The sequence below is a fragment of the Apium graveolens genome, chromosome 3 (genome assembly GCF_009905375.1).
Source record: "Apium graveolens cultivar Ventura chromosome 3, ASM990537v1, whole genome shotgun sequence".
NCBI classification, from domain to species: Eukaryota; Viridiplantae; Streptophyta; class Magnoliopsida; order Apiales; family Apiaceae; genus Apium; species Apium graveolens.
This window is the reverse complement of record NC_133649.1, coordinates 209,927,953-209,944,206: the sequence shown is the minus strand read 5'-3', so window position 1 is coordinate 209,944,206 and position 16,254 is coordinate 209,927,953. Positions and strand designations below refer to the sequence as shown.

Here is a 16,254-nt window from a genome sequence, read left to right as displayed (position 1 = left end):
GTTTAAAAGATGAAGTTACAAGATACCCCAATATACTTATATCTTTCCCAAATACTACTTGAACTACCACCGTTCAAGTTATAATTAGTCTCAAAAGTTCATCCCACTGATGAGACCACAAGATAAGACTTGAATAGATTCAATCTTTGAAATATTATTAAAGGAAATGAAGTTAGGATATACTTCATTAAGTTCTGATATATATATATATATATATCCACATATACATCTTCTTTATACATTTCCTGAAAACCTCTGTCATGTAAAGTATGAACAGAGTTGCAATATCCAATAAATTTGGAAGGAAAAGAATTTTGGCATAAACCAGATATCTTGCTGATCAGGCAAAGATACCAATAAGTAACCTTTTCTACTAGTAGATGGATGAATCCCCCACCGGTCATCACTCTGGCCTCATAAGGACCTTGTGCTGGACCGCCACCCGACCTCTTACGCGTTGATGGACTGCCACCCAGCCACTTACACAATAATAGACCGTACCCCGGCCTGTCGCTTATGCCGACTCAATTAGATGGGCTTACTTCCCGAACATTGGGCAAGTAATCAATTCATTTACCAAAACTGCAACCTCGTTGCGAATATAAAATACACCACAGAGCCGGATTCCCCAGGTTTTGAGCGAGTATTTAAATCCCCTTAAAAAGGAAGATCTTAAATATAAAAATGAGTTTTGGGATCCGCTCTGACTTTAAAAATCATTTTGAAGACTCGAAAACACTTTATAGAGTGTTTGGAGTAAAGCTGATTTAATGAAGTAAATCAGTCCCCAGAATATTTAGAAAATGACTGAATATTATTATTTAAATAATATTCCCATAAAGAATAATCTTTATAAAAATAATTGAAGTAGAAGTATTAAAACTTATACTTGAAACGAGTATTAAATAACCAAAGATATACTTATATGAAAGTATTATCTTTATTTGAATAATCGAAAATAAGTTTGATTATTGACACCTTATTCTTTAATAAAATAAAGAATATACCTCAGCAAATAATCGGAGTCATAGATCCTCAAATGAATATTCAAATAATATTCATTAAATAATATAAACTGAGTCATAAGCCCTCGAATGAATATTCAAATAATATTCAATAAATAATATAAAAGAGTCATAAGCCCTCGAATGAATATTCAAATAATATTCAGATAAATAAATAAAAGGAGTCATACGCCTTCGAATAATATTCAAAATAATATTCATTAATAAAGTAAAAGGAGTCATAAGTCCTCGAATGAATATTCAAAATAATATTCAATAATAAAATAAAGTTAAAGTTATCGAATAAACCTTATTCGATTAATAGTTTTAAAAACTATATCCATATATATATATATATAAATAAATATATATATATATATAATATACTCGGGAACATCGACTCCCGGTTTAGAAATATGTTCACCTTTTATCCCCTATACTAAGGGTATACGCAACTACTTGCTTATTTCTAGCATAGGTATTATGCAACTATAAGCATTGAAATCAACAGATAGATAACCAGATTACGAAACAGACATGCATATATACCATATTAGCATGCTCCAATATATCGCAAAATTTGCTAATAACAATCATGCAATATCACAAGATAATGCATATACATATATTTACATCACAACAACAGTATAACGGGTAGAAAACTTGCCTGAGCGACTTGGGGTGATAAAAGGCTCGGGACGAGTCTGGTAACCTATAAACAACAAGTAAGTTGGAATTAAACCAAAATCACTTGTAAATCTTTACTTTAACTAACTTAGACTCTAACGCTTGTTTTGCGCTCACTGATTTGCTTAAGTCACTCGGGTACCCTCGGCTCCACCATTTTTAATAATTTAACCTTTACGAGTTTTAAAGCGATTCCTTCGCGAGTGTCTTACCAACTGCCTAACACACTTACCATAAATGTTTCATACATTAATTAACCCTTTTTGGTCTTTAACCTATGTTTCAAAGTAAGGCGAGGGGAAAAGTTTCGTTCGCGAAACGCCGTTATTTGAAACGGTCGTTTCTCCTAAACCGTGCATCGGAATTGAACGAACTACATATCAAAACGAAGCTCGTAACATGAGCTATCTAAACATGGCAGTGGTCATAATCTAGCAGGGGGTTCTCGGGTCCTAATGCTATGCACAAAAACAGTCCAAAGAAAATCGGACGTTATGACGGCTATGTTTACGCGATTTCCCAATTTTAAACCAATTCAAAACAACCACAATTCAACCACATATCATTCATACAACCAACATCCATCCATACCGTACTACAACAGCCCCAACAATTCAATATTTCCAATTCATACTTATTTCTCAATTATGAACTAAGAGTTTACTTAAGTTCATTAACTAATAACCAATATTTCCAACTCCAAAAATATCACAAAATCAACCAATCTCTAAACACACAATAATCATGCCTCTCACCAACTAAACTACTCATAACAAGCTCTAAACATGATTACACACCCATTACACTAACCCATCATCTAAACATTAGGAAATCTAAACAACAAAACTTAAAACTAAGACCATGAAGAGTTATACCTTCCTTGAAGCTTTTAATCCATGAAAGGTCCTTGGAATGCCCATGGAAGCCTTAATCTAACCTCCTACAAGCTTGTTCTTTCAAAGAAATCAAGAACACAAAAATTAATTTCAAGAAAGTACTATTCACCATCTTCTTGAATGATTTATAGGAAATGCTAGGAACGGATTTTGAAGCTAAGATTTCTAGGAAGTATGTAACTTAACTAGGAGAAGCTAGGATAATTACCTTGTAAAATGGCAAGTGGAGGAGCTTGGACTTCCCAATTCTTAAGAAAGAAGTCGAGAGCTTCATGAAGAAATGGAAGGTTTGGTGTTTTGTGATTTGTTTTGCTTGGTTGGTTGCTTTTTGTCTTGTTTTTTGGTTAATTCCCTTTGTAGCCTTGACTTTGTGTGGTTAATATTCCACCACATTTCCTTCCCTCTTATGTCATGCTTGCATCATCCTCATGATGTCATCCTCCCCTCCTTGTCCTCTTCTCATTGGTTGGGTGACATCATCCTCTCTAATCCCTTTGATTAACTTCCTAATTGTTTGCCTAATGACCGCTGATCTGTTATACGGTTCGCTTAACTTTCGTTTTCGTTTATCGTTTGAGGGATCATACCCGGGATCTTATTACTTAGGTTCCCTTAACCTTTCTCAATACATTATATTCCTTTTTATGATCCTCTCTTATAATCCTTTAATTTAAATCCTTTTTATTCTGTTACCTTTTTCTCAATTCTTTCCGTATCTAGTGGATTTCCGGGAAAAATCAAAGTGTTCGGAATTGGATTCTGACGATCTTTACATACACTTATATACCACATAGAGTACTAATAATATCCCATAAGATCAATAACAGAACCCTTACATAGCGTGGCATGAAAAGTTTTCTCGTTCAGCAAAAATACTATTCATAAGTGTTTCAAAATTTCTCAAAAATTGGGGTTATTACAGTCTCCCCTCCTTAAAAGGATTCCGTCCCGGAATCAGATAGAAAACAAATGGGGATACTTTCTTAGCATTACACTTTCTAACTCTCGAGTCAATTTTCCCACATTGTGGTTCTACCACCAAACTCTGCCTAGTTTGATAATCCTTCTCCTAAGCACTTGTTCCTTTTCACTCTATAACCCTTCCTAGTTGCTCCATATAGGTTACGTCGGGTTGCATATCTATGCGCTCATATGCCTCTATTTATCTGGCATCTGAATTACACTTCCTTAACATTGATACGTGAAACACGTTACGACCTGCTACATGTTCGGGGTTAGGGCTAGCTCATATGCTAACTTCCCAAACGTCTTAATATATCCAAGGGTCCAACAAATTGTAGACTTAGCTTTCCTTTCTTTCCGAACCTCATCAATCCTTTCCAAGGGATACCTATAACATTACTAGGTCCCCTATTTCATACTCTTTATCCTTTCGTGTCAAATCAACATACTTATCATGTCCATCTTGGGCTACTACCAGCCGTCCTCTGATTAGATCTATCATATCCTTGGTCCTTTGGACTACTGCGGGTCCGAGCATCTTGCGCTCTACAACTTCATCCTAACATAAGGGAGATCGACATTGTCTTCCCTCAAGGATCTCATAAGGTGACATCTCGATAATGACATATGATCTATTGTCGTAAGATAACTCAATCCGAATTAAGTGATCATTCCAAATTCTTTCAAGTCTATTGCACAGACTCTCATTATTGCTTTTAGCATTAGAGCTTCTGCTTCTCAATACCCATTCTTTTCCAGTTCGTAATCGCTACTACCTTCCGTTCCTAATATTATACTGGTTATACTTTTGCTCGTTAGCGTTCTATAACCTTTTAATAACCACGTCAACCTTAGTATCACGAATGTGTTCCCATTCCGCATACTACCACCACTTTATTACTCCTTTTTCAGTTGTTTCTATTTTCCAAAATTTGATCAATCAAATAGAAGTAAATGAATTTGTTGAGAGATCACTATGATCATGAACACTTGTTATATCGCATAGTTAGTACAGAAGGTGGCCAGCCTTTAGTACTTGACAAGCAATTAAACAACAGCTGGTATCCTACTCGGCTTCTATCACACAGATAGATAGTCATTCGGCAATACCTCCCCTTCTGGAAGGGTTGTTCTTCTCAGCTTACATGAAATGAAAAGAAGAGAAAAGAATGAATTGAAGAGAATTGTATATTCATAAAAAAAAATTATTGCCATAAAATATCTGGCTTGGAATCTACCTCTGAACTATAGAGGTTTGTCATAGAAGAACAAAACATATATGTATTTATATTAACATCAAGTATTATAGCATCGCATTTCACGTGCCTAAATATTTTCGCTATCCCGTCCATCATTCTATGGACCCATGCTCTTCCTCGAGCTTATACACAATTACCTTTGAAACTCCCTCGACATCGAAAATCGAATCTGGGATCTCATTCTAGACATCATCGTTACTTGAATTCTATGCTTGCACCGCAACCTTCCTCGTATAATAATACGACTCTCTATTGATAAGAAAGAATAATAATTCACTAGGTAGATACTCTACTTAATTAGTCTATCAATGATAACTTATACACTACCACGACCCGATTAGTGGTACTCAATCTCAACACCCATTCCAATACAACTCTCACGGTTGTAATCAGCTCATTACTCGCAGAATCATTGCTACCTTACTATGGTCCACCACTGACCTACTGTAGTCATTCATTTTCCATGAAGTCTTAATAGCTAACCATACGGAGTCCATACATGTCGTATCAAATCCTTCTAAGGAGGTAACATAATCACCATTTCTGATTCATGAAGAACACTCCTGATCCTGACATACATACATGACATGAAGCAGATAAAATTGTAGAAGAGTTTCAATCAAAGCAACGATAGCTGGTTAATACCATTCTTAATCATACGCCCTAAATAGAAGAATTAACTCAAGGGTTCATCTAGTCCTTTTTGAAACATGGTCCTGGCTTATCTCAAGATAGGACCTTCTAAGATAGATAGCCCGTTCATGGCGATTACACGAATTAAACCTTTACCAACTACTATTACGGTTGGGTATTGCACAGTCATCAGAAGGAATGTCAATCTTCCAAACCATAATTCAACCTTCATATTTTTAACCATCATCACTGTATTCTTTTGGCACACGCGCCTATAATTATCCACTTACCTTTAAAGTGTCGGCCACCTCTTTGGCCTTTCCTGATAGTAAAATTTCCTTACAGTCAATGTCATTTTAACCACCTCCAAATAAATTTTCTACCTTATTTCCGATCACTGCTTGAGTGAAGATGTTTTCCTTAAAATCAGATGGGAAAAAGAAAAAAAAAATATCACCATTTTTCCATAAGTTATTGCCTCAGTCTTTAGAGGCTAATCACTGTCAAGACTGTCTCTCAATCATACTTAGAACATTTTTTTTTATCTTAAGTCCTAATTGCCCTGAACAATTTCGACCATTACTGGTTCGATCCATACTTTTTCGTGGTTTAACACGTGCCCCACTTGGCATCATTATAATTACGTCATATTTCCTTTATCCACATTTCTATTCTTGAGAATTTTGAATATTACCTTTTTTCTTATAAAACCTCTAAGGTTATCCTTCAATCATTCCTCCTGTATTCCCTAGATACAGGGCATATCACAATACCATTTACTAATAGTAGAACCATTGTCTATATACTTCGGCAAAATTTCTCCACTGATTCTTAAAGGTTGTTGTTACCTTAACCCTTTCCCAATCATACTGTCAAAACTCATACTGTCCCTATTAAGGGTGACATGCCAACCTTTATGCAGTCCCCTAGGATTCATTTTAAGTTACCAATGTTCTATCCTTAATTCCACCTTTAAAAGGTACCTGCATCCTTCCACGAATAAATCAAGTCATATTTCCTTGATAGATTATCATATTCATCATTCCCACCTCGATAGTCTATACCTAACTTCATAATAGCATCCTTATTCAAATTGAGGTCAATTCATATGGCCTCCAAAAGATAACAACGGTTATCCGCTTGTCTTGCCTAATTTGGTAACGATAACAAGGATGCTCTGGAAGATATTGGTCGTGTTCAACGTGAACTTCTTTTTAATAATTCCTTATTTACTTTTGTTGTTTATCTCAACAGTCACCTCAATGTTGGGATATCTTTCATACCTGGCGTCTCCCTTTCTGGGTATCAAGCCACCGGTCTTACATTTCCCATTCTTGAAGGTCACTTCCTTCATCCAATTTTCTTAATTTCTTACTTTCTTGTCTCCTCAGTCTATCCGCGTCTCATTATTTATCCTTCGAATTACCTCAAGGTTTCCTCGAATCCTCCCAACTTAAAGGGGATAAAATATACATAACTCTTATGCCTTCAACCATCAATTTTAACTCATGGTGAATCACCCTCATCCTGACGAATGCATACTTTTCTATTTCTATTTCTACGAGTCTTTAGGGTTTCCTCATACCCAACTCCCTTATCATTCCTCGAACTCTCTTGCCTTTATATTCCTTTCTCTTATCGTTATTTCATGAACCAACACAACATAAGCATTGATTTCAAACATCCCGTCATTCTGGATTCGTGTCTTCAGAACGAATCTTGATAACTTTTACAACTTAGATTCATAATTCATCATACTCGTCTGCCTTTGTTCTGGCTCTAAAGCTTTTACACTATTCCATAACCTTGGGAATTACTTTCCCGAAAACAATTGGCTGAACTTTAATCAGTTTATTATAATCTCTTGCTCCGTGCCTTCCTTGGCCTTTCACCAGCGGGTGGTCTCTCTCTTGGGAGGGTAAGTGACAAAAACAGTCCTTTTGAGATTCGTCAATCATTTAGAATCTCAAATTATTCCTATATTTCCTTTAGCCAGGCTCTTGCCTCGGCTGGGTCAGCTTGTTCTATGGAACTCTGAGAGCTTAGCGACTTAAAGGTCCTGAAAGAATTTCTCACCGCACTGTCTCCTCAGGGTGGTGGTTGGGGATAATAGTCTAAGTTCTTTTTAGACAGGTCCATGAATTGCCGTATAGGAGTACCGTCTCGGGTCTCCTTTCCTTACTCGACTTTCTGTTTCCTTAGTATGAAATGTTTCATCCTACTCCCCATAATTGGGGTCATCTTTTAATTTAAAATCCTCATTTTCCACTCCATTATGTCATGGGTTCCTTCTATCTTGATGGCGACCTCCCTGACTATCACGTTCAGGGTTTGCTCTAAATCTTATTCCTCAAACTATGGCTCTCATCTAAGTTCTCATCCTTACGCTCTTGAACTTTCGAAACCCAAATTCTATAGGAATACCTCATTATTCCCTTATCATCTCTCTCGGTATTAATCTCATATCTATTTGTTGGCTCTCTGCCTTCATTCATCACTTTTTCTGGCACAATATGTTCCTTTCCAATAATTCGGGCTGTATTGCAATCTCAAACAACTTTTCGGTACCGGCTCCGGTTACCTTCATATCTATTTCCATTTTTTTTTTCAAAATCTCTTATCAACCCTCCCAAAGTCATTATCATCTTGAGTCTCTCCTTTTTACTAAGGGCATCAGCCACCACATTGGCTTTCCCCGAATGATAAAGAATCTCCCAATCATAATTCTTGATTAGCTCTAACCGCCTCCTCTGGCGTATGTTGAGCTCTTTCTACGTAAAAAGGTACTAGAGCTCCTATGGTTTGTGTAAATCTTGCACTTCTCTCCATACAAGTAGTGCCTCCAATCTTTAGGGTAAAACTATTGCCACGAGCCTAAGCTCATGGGCGGGGATATCGAATTTCATATTACCTTAATTGTCTTGACATGTACGCGATTACCTTACCGTGCTGCATAAGCACGCACCCTAAGCCCTTGTGCGAAGCGTCACTACACTTCACAAAATCTCCTTTTCCATCCGGCAATGCCAGCATAAGGGCCATCACCAACCTCTGCTTCAGTTCTTGAAAGCTGTTCTCGCATTTCTCTGTCCATTCGAACTTCTCAGTCTTATGAGTAAGCCGCGTTAAAGGGGCTACTATCTTTACAACTTGAACGAACCTCCGGTAGTGACCGGCCAATCCTACCTCTGGTAGTCGACCAAACCATGGTCATCAATTCATCAGTGGTCCTTTATCCAATCCTGTCAGGATCCTCCATGGGATCCTCCTCAACAACTATCCCTTCTAGGACAACATCCTCAACCGCTAAATCCTCAATATCAACATCATCCGGTCCTGCATTAGGACACTCTATCGGATCCACAATCCGATCTCCAATTAGTAATAAAATATCATCGCGATGTTGCTCCTCAACCTCAGGGTTCGGAGTCCCGCTACCATATACGATAACGAACTACGCTCCTATCACGATATTTTTATAAGGGTTCCCATAAGGGTTTTAACTGTCAGTGCTACGTTAGGTAGCCCGACTATGAACTTGGCAAGAGTTCTTATTATCTTAGTTAACCTATTATCTTAACGTCCCATCATCTCTGAGGTTTATAACGCTTAGCTCTGATACCATTTCTGTAACACCCCCAGATCCGGGGTCGGGAATCCGGGTTGTCACGGTCTTTCTTTCCACAATATCACTTCACTTAATTAATAATAAATAACCTCATGCTGTGACCCCATACTAACACACACCACAACCCGTTATAGTCTCAGAGATGATATTGAAATAAATACAAGTCTTTGAATCCACCATTTAACAGTTATTACAACCCAAAATGATTACTTGATAAATTTACAGTTAATTGCCAGTATCTGCCACAAGTTATAATTATACATAATTGATTCTCAAAAGTAGATGGTCTGATCTACAATAGATCTACCTCTGCAACTATAGCAGCTACAACATCAACGGGAAGACGCGGGACGCTTCCCACGCGCTTGCGCTGGGTCTGCTGGAGTCTGGCCATCTTTCCTAACTGTTGTTGTGTGATGAAAGAAGAAAGCAAGGGTGAGCAGCAAGCCCACCAAAATAATATGTATAATGATTTACAATATATGAGCCTACTCATAATACTCATGAAAGTCTTGGTCAAAAGAAATGAACCAAGTTTGATATCTTAATGCGATGAACTCGCAAAATATTCAGTATATATACATATATACTTTTCAAAATATTGGAAGTCCTCTTCCATGCATAATATACACAAAGTCCCAGTGTATAACTGTATATAAAAAAATATCGTTGCAAGGTGATCTCATATATCTAACCTTGTCTCAACGTTTTTCTGAAAATCTTTGTCATTTATAAGACAATTATTAATTAGATATAAGTTTAAAAGATGAAGTTACAAGATACCCCAATATACTTATATCTTTCCCAAATACTACTTGAACTACCACCGTTCAAGTTATAATTAGTCTCAAAAGTTCATCCCACTGATGAGACCACAAGATAAGACTTGAATAGATTCAATCTTTGAAATATTATTAAAGGAAATGAAGTTAGGATATACTTCATTAAGTTCTGATATATATATATATCCACATATACATCTTCTTTATACATTTCCTGAAAACCTCTGTCATGTAAAGTATGAACAGAGTTGCAATATCCAATAAATTTGGAAGGAAAAGAATTTTGGCATAAACCAGATATCTTGCTGATCAGGCAAAGATACCAATAAGTAACCTTTTCTACTAGTAGATGGATGAATCCCCCACCGGTCATCACCCTGGCCTCATAAGGACCTTGTGCTGGACCGCCACCCGGCCTCTTACGCGTTGATGGACTGCCACCCAGCCACTTACACAATAATAGACCGTACCCCGGCCTGTCGCTTATGCCGACTCAATTAGATGGGCTTACTTCCCGAACATTGGGCAAGTAATCAATTCATTTACCAAAACTGCAACCTCGTTGCGAATATAAAATACACCACAGAGCCGGATTCCCCAGGTTTTGAGCGAGTATTTAAATCCCCTTAAAAAGGAAGATCTTAAATATAAAAATGAGTTTTGGGATCCGCTCTGACTTTAAAAATCATTTTGAAGACTCGAAAACACTTTATAGAGTGTTTGGAGTAAAGCTGATTTAATGAAGTAAATCAGTCCCCAGAATATTTAGAAAATGACTGAATATTATTATTTAAATAATATTCCCATAAAGAATAATCTTTATAAAAATAATTGAAGTAGAAGTATTAAAACTTATATTTGAAACGAGTATTAAATAACCAAAGATATACTTATATGAAAGTATTATCTTTATTTGAATAATCGAAAATAAGTTTGATTATTGACACCTTATTCTTTAATAAAATAAAGAATATACCTCAGCAAATAATCGGAGTCATAGATCGTCAAATGAATATTCAAATAATATTCATTAAATAATATAAACTGAGTCATAAACCCTCGAATGAATATTCAAATAATATTCAATAAATAATATAAAAGAGTCATAAGCCCTCGAATGAATATTCAAATAATATTCAGATAAATAAATAAAAGGAGTCATACGCCTTCGAATAATATTCAAAATAATATTCATTAATAAAGTAAAAGGAGTCATAAGTCCTCGAATGAATATTCAAAATAATATTCAATAATAAAATAAAGTTAAAGTTATCGAATAAACCTTATTCGATTAATAGTTTTAAAAACTATATCCATATATATATATATAAATAAATATATATATATATAATATACTCGGGAACATCGACTCCCGGTTTAGAAATATGTTCACCTTTTATCCCCTATACTAAGGGTATACGCAACTACTTGCTTATTTCTAGCATAGGTATTATGCAACTATAAGCATTGAAATCAACAGATAGATAACCAGATTACGAAACAGACATGCATATATACCATATTAGCATGCTCCAATATATCGCAAAATTTGCTAATAACAATCATGCAATATCACAAGATAATGCATATACATATATTTACATCACAACAACAGTATAACGGGTAGAAAACTTGCCTGAGCGACTTGGGGTGATAAAAGGCTCGGGACGAGTCTGGTAACCTATAAACAACAAGTAAGTTGGAATTAAACCAAAATCACTTGTAAATCTTTACTTTAACTAACTTAGACTCTAACGCTTGTTTTGCGCTCACTGATTTGCTTAAGTCACTCGGGTACCCTCGGCTCCACCATTTTTAATAATTTAACCTTTACAAGTTTTAAAGCGATTCCTTCGCGAGTGTCTTACCAACTGCCTAACACACTTACCATAAATGTTTCATACATTAATTAACCCTTTTTGGTCTTTAACCTATGTTTCAAAGTAAGGCGAGGGGAAAAGTTTCGTTCGCGAAACGCCGTTATTTGAAACGGTCGTTTCTCCTAAACCGTGCATCGGAATTGAACGAACTACATATCAAAACGAAGCTCGTAACATGAGCTATCTAAACATGGCAGTGGTCATAATCTAGCAGGGGGTTCTCGGGTCCTAATGCTATGCACAAAAACAGTCCAAAGAAAATCGGACGTTATGACGGCTATGTTTACGCGATTTCCCAATTTTAAACCAATTCAAAACAACCACAATTCAACCACATATCATTCATACAACCAACATCCATCCATACCGTACTACAACAGCCCCAACAATTCAATATTTCCAATTCATACTTATTTCTCAATTATGAACTAAGAGTTTACTTAAGTTCATTAACTAATAACCAATATTTCCAACTCCAAAAATATCACAAAATCAACCAATCTCTAAACACACAATAATCATGCCTCTCACCAACTAAACTACTCATAACAAGCTCTAAACATGATTACACACCCATTACACTAACCCATCATCTAAACATTAGGAAATCTAAACAACAAAACTTAAAACTAAGACCATGAAGAGTTATACCTTCCTTGAAGCTTTTAATCCATGAAAGGTCCTTGGAATGCCCATGGAAGCCTTAATCTAACCTCCTACAAGCTTGTTCTTTCAAAGAAATCAAGAACACAAAAATTAATTTCAAGAAAGTACTATTCACCATCTTCTTGAATGATTTATAGGAAATGCTAGGAAAGGATTTTGAAGCTAAGATTTCTAGGAAGTATGTAACTTAACTAGGAGAAGCTAGGATAATTACCTTGTAAAATGGCAAGTGGAGGAGCTTGGACTTCCCAATTCTTAAGAAAGAAGCCGAGAGCTTCATGAAGAAATGGAAGGTTTGGTGTTTTGTGATTTGTTTTGCTTGGTTGGTTGCTTTTTGTCTTGTTTTTTGGTTAATTCCCTTTGTAGCCTTGACTTTGTGTGGTTAATATTCCACCACATTTCCTTCCCTCTTATGTCATGCTTGCATCATCCTCATGATGTCATCCTCCCCTCCTTGTCCTCTTCTCATTGGTTGGGTGACATCATCCTCTCTAATCCCTTTGATTAACTTCCTAATTGTTTGCCTAATGACCGCTGATCTGTTATACGGTTCGCTTAACTTTCGTTTTCATTTATCGTTTGAGGGATCATACCCGGGATCTTATTACTTAGGTTCCCTTAACCTTTCTCAATACATTATATTCCTTTTTATGATCCTCTCTTATAATCCTTTAATTTAAATCCTTTTTATTCTGTTACCTTTTTCTCAATTCTTTCCGTATCTAGTGGATTTCCGGGAAAAATCAAAGTGTTCGGAATTGGATTCTGACGATCTTTACATACACTTAAATACCACATAGAGTACTAATAATATCCCATAAGATCAATAACAGAACCCCTACATAGCGTGGCATGAAAAGTTTTCTCGTTCAGCAAAAACACTATTCATAAGGGTTTCAAAATTTCTCAAAAATTGGGGTTATTACAGCCAAGAAAGGTCTTCCCAAGATTATGGGAATCTTCTTATCTTCCTCGAAATCCAGAATAACAAAGTCTGCAGGAAAGAAGAGCTTATCCACCTTGACTAGCACATCCTCCACAATGCCTCTTGGGTAAGTAATAGAACGATCAGCCAATTGTAGAGACATGTAGGTGGGCTTTGGATCAGACAAATCCAACTTTTTAAAGATCGACAACGGCATCAGATTGATGCTTGCTCCCAAATTGCAAAGGCATTTGTCAAACGACAACTTGCCAATGGTGCAAGGAATGGTGAAGCTACATGGATCTTTAAGCTTTGGAGGTAACTTTTGCTGCAGCACAGCACTGCATTCTTCCGTTAGAGCAACGGTCTCAAGGTCATCCAGTTTCACCTTCCTTGAAAGAATACTCTTCATAAACTTCGCATAACTAGACATTTGATCCAGAGCCTCAGCGAAAGGTATATTGATGTGAAGTTTCTTGAACACCTCCAGAAACTTACCGAACTGCTTGTCCAGCTTTTGTTGTTGTAATCTCTTAGGGAAAGGTGGTGGAGGATAGAGCTGTTTCTCCCCTGTATTACCCTCAGGCAGAGTGTGTTCAACAGTAGTCTTCCTTGGTTCCGCCACTTTCTCCTTTTGCTTGACTTCTTCATCTCCAACTTCAGCTTCTCCTTCTTTTGCCTTTTCAGCATCAGCAACTTTTCCAGACCTTAAGGTAATAGCCTTGACTTGCTCTTTAGCTTCCTTCCTACCTGACACTTCCGTGTCACTGGGAAGTATGCCAGGTTGGCGATTGAGCACTGCATTGGCTATTTGACCGATTTGATTTTCCAAGGTCTTGATCGACACCGCCTGACTCTTGCATAACAGCTTAAGTTCCTCAAAATCAGCACTATTAGGTGCAGCTGCACCTCCCTGTTGAGGATATGATTGCCTTTGAGCATACTGCTGTGGTTGTTGAAATCCAGGTGGATTGAACTGTTTACTCACACCTTGCTGATATGGTGGCTGAATAGCATTCTGATTATTACCCCAGCTGAAATTTGGATGATTTTTGTTGTTAGGATGATAAGTAGCTGGCACAGGCTGCTGTTGTCGCTGATAATTGTTCACATACTGAACAGATTCGTTAACAAGAGAACACTGATCCGTAGCATGAGAACCTGTATAAAGCTCACAGACCATAGCTATTTGATTGACTCCATAGGTAGCTAGAGAATCGACCTTCATAGACAATGCTTGGAGCTGCGCTGCAATAGCGGTGGCTGCATCGACTTCCAGAATACCTGCTACCTTCACAGGCATCATCCTTTGAGTTGGGTTTTGATGCTTATTTGTAGCCATAGTCTCAATAAGATTATAAGCCTCAGTATAGCTTTTGGCCCACAAGGCGCCTCCAGCTGCTGCATCGAGCATGGGCCGAGATTGGGCCCCTAAACCATTATAGAAACCAGTGATCACCATCCAATCGGGCATTCCATGATGTGGACATTTTCTCAACATTTCCTTGTAGCGTTCCCAAACTTCACACATAGATTCTGTAGGTTGCTGCACAAACTGAGTAAGAGCACTCCTCATAGCAGCAGTCTTGGCCATTGGATAAAACTTCACCAGAAACTTTTGCGCAAGATCTTGCCAAGTAGTGATGGACCCAGCTGGTTCAGAATGTAACCAGTCCTTAGCTTTATCCCTCAGTGAGAATGGGAAAAGCCTCAGCTTGATAGCCTCATCATTCACACCATTATATTTGAAAGTACTGCAGATCTCGACAAAATTCCTTATGTGCATGTTGGGGTCTTCAGTCGCAGCTCCTCCGAAAGAAACAGAGTTCTGCACCATCTGAATAGTGCCCGGCTTGATTTCAAAGGTGTTAGCTTGGATAGCCGGATGAAGAATGCTTGACTGAACGTCATCAATTTTAGGCCGAGAAAAGTCAATAAGAGCTGGATCTGCCGGAAAAATACGATCACCCATGATTACTGGCTATTTCTGCTCACTTCCTGAATCCGAATCTTCAAAGTCTATCTTCTCCGGAATATCAAGAACTTCGTCTGTCTCCTCAGCTGTATCTAAAGTCCTCTTGCGAGTACGAGAACGAGTTTGCATAAACGCTCGCTAAAGTACCTGAAACACAACCGGAAACAATAAGTAACACGTCTTAATCACTGAGTCCTAACGACCAATGATAGTAAATACATAAACTAAACAAATATGCCGAGTCCACGGCAGCGCCGCCAAAAACTTGTTAAGGCGAAAACACGCGCTAATGTTTGTAACTCCTTAGTTTTGATGATCACAACACAGCAAGCCATCATGTTGTTATTTGAGAATGTTTGCAGGATATAACAGCTTGATATCAGTGCTTATTAAGTATCATGACAGCAAGCTATCATAAGACAGTAATCTATTTCAACAAGCTATGATCACGATTGTCAGAATAACAGCAAGCCAAGATGCACAGTCCAGATTCAACAAGGAAGTCGAATTTCATGGAGATTTTATAGGATCTTCATATATATCAGTTGTAAGGACTTCTCTAATATAATATACGTGCATGATATATATAGAGCTCTTTTATAAAATGTTTTTAATCATTCAAATTGATTTCCTAAAGAATAGGAGTTTGTTTCTCTTTCAAACTCTTTCTTCTATCTTCTGATTAAAACGTTTTATCCTTTAGTAAATAGAAGAGATATTTTCTGAATGTTGGACTTCTGTGTTTCTCTTCTATCTAACGTACACATGAACGTTGGAAACCATCCCAACGATCTTACACGGTAGAATTGGATTCTAACCGTTGTAATTTGTTGAGGCTGTTTTCAAATGTTAATGTATGGTTATATATATATATATGTGGTTTCTTGCAGTTTTTAAAAAGGACAGAATTTGCAAGCAAGAACACATACAACTCCTGATCTTTATTGATTTCAAAA

The 16,254-nt window shown here is 37.1% G+C and overlaps 1 non-coding gene across 1 annotated transcript; it reads left to right on the top strand.

Annotated features, from left to right (window-relative positions):
• The first annotated feature begins 14,795 nt into the window (after positions 1-14,795).
• LOC141715465 (small nucleolar RNA R71) lies at positions 14,796-14,902 on the top strand. Its single transcript, XR_012572227.1, has one exon. It is a non-coding gene; the product is annotated as a small nucleolar RNA R71 (small nucleolar RNA).
• The last annotated feature ends 1,352 nt before the right edge of the window (positions 14,903-16,254 follow it).